This window comes from Crocodylus siamensis, chromosome 5 (genome assembly GCF_052110815.1).
Source record: "Crocodylus siamensis isolate JL-2025a chromosome 5, ASM5211081v1, whole genome shotgun sequence".
Lineage (NCBI taxonomy): Eukaryota > Metazoa > Chordata > Crocodylia > Crocodylidae > Crocodylus > Crocodylus siamensis.
Genome location: NC_143399.1, coordinates 123,373,888 through 123,379,768, shown reverse-complemented (window position 1 = coordinate 123,379,768; position 5,881 = coordinate 123,373,888). Strand labels below are relative to the sequence as shown.

Here is a 5,881-nt window from a genome sequence, read left to right as displayed (position 1 = left end):
ACCTTTTTCTGTACAGTTTGGCTCCTTTTAAATAAAAAATACTGAATAAATAAGTGTTCCATTATATAATAACATGTCCATGACTTGCTTTCTCCTGTAATATACAGTGTACCCTTATTACGGTATAAAGTGCTTTCTACTTCGAATGTTTACTAAGCTTCAACTCTTCTAGGCCTTGATCTTGCAAAGAGATCAGTATGTGCAGACCTATACACCTGGGAGACTCTGCACTGTACAGATTCACTTTTAGGACTGGGTATTAATAATTGCACACATTCGCCTTGAGAATCTCCTAAGAAGCAAGAGAAGTTTACCTGTACCCAGTGGGTTTTACTTAGTAGCAAATAAATAAACGTTAAACTGTAACTACAGGACTCCATACTGAAGTCACATTGATTTTTGTCACTCTGAACACTCACTTTATTGAATGAATCCTGTTTTTTTTAACTGTAACTCTCTGAGTCAGGGAATCTGCATTATTCCTGTCAGTAAAATGTCTTATCACACGGTGACTAGTATTTTTTTTATATATATAGCAGTCAGTGAGTCTTGTAAATTGTAGTATTTTCGTGTTACTATCAAACAAGCATTTTATCAAATTACCCAGTGTCCTTCACAGAAATCAGAAGAGTAAAACCCAGTGAATTACTTCCATGATGGCTACATCGCACATCATTTAATTACGTAAATATTAATTCTAAGCATATATGACCATGGGTTAGACTGCTTTCCTGATTCTACTGGTATATATTCTTCACGACTACACTACCATAATTGCACAAAGCACCCATTTTCAACCTCAGACAATAAGTATATGTGTGTGCCTCTCACAAAGATCGCATCATTGGGTCATAATCTATAAAAGCCTCTTTCTTTAGATAATTGAAGTAATGGACGTATACCAGTACAATACAGTAAACACACTACAAAACAAGTGATGCTGTATTTTTCTCACAGTAATTGTTCAATGGAAGTTTTGTTAATACGTTTTTTTCAATTGTTTATACAACTTTGCAGGCAAATATGATACCTCTTACTGTTTTCAGCAATTCAGTATTTTTGGTAAAATAGCATATACTAAAATATTTTAAAGGAGCTGAAAAACATACATTTTGCCCTAACAGCTAATTTGCGTACTTGTAAAAGAATGTCATGAATAACAGCCAATGCCAGCAGCCTGAAGTGATGTTGGTGACAAGAGGACTAAAGACATAGCTTGCTTGCTTGGTTATTGTGGTTGTGGGTAATTTGCTACTTCGTGCCTGCCATATTGACCTCAACAGCATCAAATGAAACAGAATAGCTTTTACATATCGGACTTATACTGCATCTTCTTGATTGTGCAAATAGTCCTACTGGTTACATGGGACTTCTCACAAAAGAAAGAACATGATAGACTGGGCATCAGTGGCCCAATCATATGGGATGCAAAGTGTCTCTTACTATTATATTATCACCACGAGCCCATTGTACAAGGAGCTGCACAAATACAACCCGAAAGACAGTTCCGGCCCTAAATCTAAGTAGAAAAGACCATGCATGGAGACAGAGATGCGTGCAAAAAACACACAGAACAGTATTGGGCAGCACATTCAAACTATTGTTGAGATTCCTGTGGCCCTCACAATGAAGATCTTTAAAGTGGGAGTGGAAGGAGGATAATTTGCCAGCTAGTAGGTGCTCACTTATCCTCAGCTCACTTTCCTAACTAGAGGCCTGATAACTTTGCAGGATTTTGTCTTCAGCCTATAGCGTGTAAATAAGGCGAGTGGGATTTGTACCTATATCAGTAGATGGGCATGATGAAAACAGCTTCCCAGTTATTACTTTTCAATACTTCAGTGACATGGAGAAGAATGTGTGTCCAAAAGCTTGTTAATTTTTTCTCCCAAGTGTTGGGAGAGAAAAGATATGCCGTTCGTCCGAAGAAAGATATCACAGGAAAAAAGCCTTTGCCTTTCATACATTTCCTGGGCCATCACAGCTGCAACACCACTCCAACCCTTCCCAACTGTTAGTAATCAGCACTGCACTTAACTTTTAAAAATATTTTATGAATTTCACACAAGACGAAATAATCACAACATTCCTTGTGGCATTCCTTCAAATAAATCAGTTATCTGGGCAGCCTTCAAATTTCCACTCCAATTTTATTTTTTCTAACTTTAGTAGAAGAGTAGTGACAGCCTTTTTCCCCTGAAAGAAAAACAGAGATTGCTAAAGAAATGTAAATTACAGCATTTATTATACTGTACACAGAGTGTTTTGCTGCATATAACTCAGGCATCTATCTGAATTTTTTCTTCTAAAAAAGTATATACTTTTGGCACTTCTACTAATGACTTTTATTACTTTATGGAAAGAGAAAATATTCTGCTATCTGAAACCCAAAAAAATCAAATATTCACCTCTCACAAAATCTCAAATTTTTAATTTGAGTGCAGTGTTGCATCCTATTGAGGGGGAGATTTGTCATAGATTTCAAGCAGTTTAGGGTCACAGATGCATTAGCCTCACATGTTTCCACCACAGATGACTCTGTTAAGCAATTTCTTGTTTACATAACCTAGTTGGAAACTTCTTTTTTCTTATCTAAAGTATCCCAATCAGTTCTGTGCAGACTAGCTGTGGTCCCAATGTAATACAATGGAAATGACAAAAAAAAAAGTACAAGAAGGGAGAGATGGACAGGAATATTACTTTTTCTTATGCTGTTTCACTGTTTGTTTCTCTGCACTTTATTTTTCATGCTGGACTGTACAGATTATGCAATAAACAACTTTTGTGGCTCTTAAATGTCTGTTTTTATTTGGCATTCAATTGACCACAAAAGCCATGTAGATGTACTTCAGTGCCATGGACATTATCATCCAAAGCAACCAGAGCGAAAAAGACTGTTTCTTACCTCATCTGTTGTGAAAGATACAAACATGTGGCAAATACTATCTGGCAGCCTTGTGGCTAAAGATGATAAAGTCTTTTTCTCTTGAGCAACTCAGAACCACATTTTATTGTACCAGGTCCAACTATTAAACAGCATGGAACATAAACATCTAAATGTGTGTACCTTCAGTGTTTTCATAAAGGGGTTTGCTCATTAAAAATTGTCAAAATAATAAAATAAATACCACTGAGATTTTTTTACTCGGGATTTGGGAAAGAAAGAAAATCTTGAAGACATTCTGTATCTCTTTTATTTTGCTCTTTTTTATATCTTTACCATAGTACTAATGAGCGAACTTCTCCCTATGCTTCTACAACAGAGTTCTCAACCTTTTTAGGCTTATGGCACTCATCCACAATTTTTATAAATTTAGTGGCACCTCATTTTCCAGGAAGCACATACAGGGCCAGACTAAGAAGAGACTGTGGCAAGAAGGAGTGCAGATAAACCTAATGCAGGCAGGGGCACCCCCTCCTCCACTTCTTAGTCCAGTCCTGCACAGCCTTCCTGGAAATAGAGGCATACTGGTTAATTTTATTGGCTGCAGTCAGTAAAAGGTCTTGTGACATGCTAGTACCACATCACTCTGGTTGAGAAACACTGTTCTACAACAATGCTATGGTCCTAAAACATCACTTGGAGTTGTAAGAAACTTAGTTTTCTTCTCTACTAACAAGTCCTGCATTTAAAAGTTCCTTCTTAATGAAGTAGGAAATAAATCAGGTATCCAGGTTGTAGCCATATTGGTTAAGAGGCAAAAGGAATCAGAACTCATGGTAGAGGTGATATCTTGTATTAGACCAACTAGATTTTTGCAAAAAAAAATCTTTATTTGCAAGCTTCTGGGAACAAGCACCCTTTTCTTTAGGTGTAGGAGAAAAGATTGTAAAAGTTGGAAATAAATAGCATCTAGATAGAACAAGACTAGAAAACTGTTCTTTGTTTCTGCCAGCACTTTCCCTGGTACAGTAGAGCAGTGGTTCTCAACCTCTGGTACCTTACATACTCCCTGCCCATCAACATGGCCTGCATGGGGCTTCCTTCCTTATCCCCGGCACACTGATGCTGGGAAGTGAAAGCCCTGGCACATCGGACATGGCGGGAGCAGCGACGGCTGGAACTTCCGGCCCAACCAGCCAAAGACGAAGATGCAGCACCCTTGTACCTCTGCCCACGTCTCAAGTACCCCCAGGGGTACGCATACCACAGGTTGAGAAACACTGCAATAGAGTACCATTCAGTATGTGGCAAAACACAGACTGTACACCTGACATGCCTAACAGAAAATAAGTACAGTAGTTTACAACTACGTGCCCTAAGTATAGATACCTAAAACCTTCAGTTTTGGTGAATAAGAACAAGTTTTGGAAAGATTCTTAAACACTGTCTCCAAAATAAACACGCATCATTCTTAACTTTGAGATCAATATTTGAAACGAGAATGGGAGATTGGAAGTGTTTTTTCCTGCTTCTGCTGGTGTTCATGCTTCTCAGAATAATACTACTACTCTGCCCATGTCAGCAATAGAAATATTTCTGAGGCAGAGATAAATGCTGAGGAACCAATTTACTGCCCCTGGAGAACATACCTTAAGTGTCCAGCAGGTGAGGAACTTTAGCTTTGTTCTTTTCCTTCCTTCTGCACATATCTGCATTCAGACAGGGCTTTTCTTTAAAAAAGAAAAATCACTTTGGGGATCAGCAGAAAAAGTTGGGCCCAGATTTACATGCCAACAATCAGATGAATGTGTGTGCCCTGCCTCCTGCCTGACTTCAGACTTACAGGGTGCCGTACCAGGGATAACTGACCCCTGGAGAGCATAACAGTATGGCATCAGTAGTGTAAGAGTGATGATGTAGCCGTGATGGCCCAGAAATTATGTGAAAGGCAAGGCTTTCTTTAGGGTGATAGCTTTTATTGGATTGACTATGTTGTTGGAAGAAAGTTTGATGAGCACTTGAATCCAAGACCTGAGGAAGGTGAGACCTGAGGAAGAATGTCTTACATTTGAAAGCTCCTTGAACTTTATCCCAACTGCATAGTCAGTTCAATAAAAGAAACACTTGAAGAAATCTTTGCCTTGTACAGTAGGGTACTCAGGCCCTCCAGTGGGCAGCCAGCTTGGGCCTGAGCTTGAATTTCTTTTGCGAAAGCATGCAGTTACAGCAGCAGTTCTCAACGTTTTGAGATTTGAAGTAGCCTTGGAAAGACTTGAGGCCTCCAGGTAGACCCGAGGCCCCCCAGACTAGAGGCAGCCCTGGGTAGGCTCGAGGCCCCCTGAGTAGACCCAAGGCATCCCTAGGTAGACTTGAAGAACCCCCTGGGTAGACCTGGAGCCCCCCAGACAGACCGCAGTCCCCCCAAACAGATCCAAGGCACCCCTGGGTAGACCTGAGGCCCCCCAGACAGACGGGAGGCAGCCCTGTGTAGACTCAGTGTCCCCTGGGTAGGCCCAAGGCACCCCTGGGAAGAGTTGAAGTACCCCTGAGTAGACTCAAGCGCTCCTGGGTAGACTTGAGGCCCCCCTGTGGGGAGACCTGAAGAACTCGAAACCCCCAGGCAGATCTGAGGTCCCCCTGGCTAGACCCGAGGCAGCCCTGGGTAGAGCAGGGGCAGCCCTAGGTAGACTTGAGGCCCCTTGGGTAAATTGAAGATGCCCTGGGTAGACTCGAGGCCCCCCTGGCTAGACCTGAACCCCCCTGGGAAAGGGCCAGCTCTTGGTTTTCATTCTTTGCCTTATGCCCACAAGAAATAGAGCAGTTTCTCTGCTGCCAAGACCTCAGCGAGCCACAGATACGGATCCTGGGTGAAATCTCCGGGTTTATCCCACGAACCAGGTTTGCACCCCGACAGCGCTTGCACGGCCGGCCCCCCCTCCAGCCCCTGCCTGAGAACGCTGCGCGCTGGGACGAGGGGCCGCACGACCCCACTCAGGA

General features: G+C 41.6%; 1 long non-coding RNA gene across 1 annotated transcript; it reads right to left on the bottom strand.

Annotated features, from left to right (window-relative positions):
* Window positions 1-2,016: 2,016 nt before the first annotated feature.
* Window positions 2,017-5,881, bottom strand: LOC149864520 (uncharacterized). Its single transcript, XR_016442721.1, has 3 exons — window positions 5,724-5,881; window positions 4,534-4,614; window positions 2,017-2,196 (listed from the first exon to the last, which is right to left on the bottom strand). It is a non-coding gene; the product is annotated as an uncharacterized LOC149864520 (long non-coding RNA).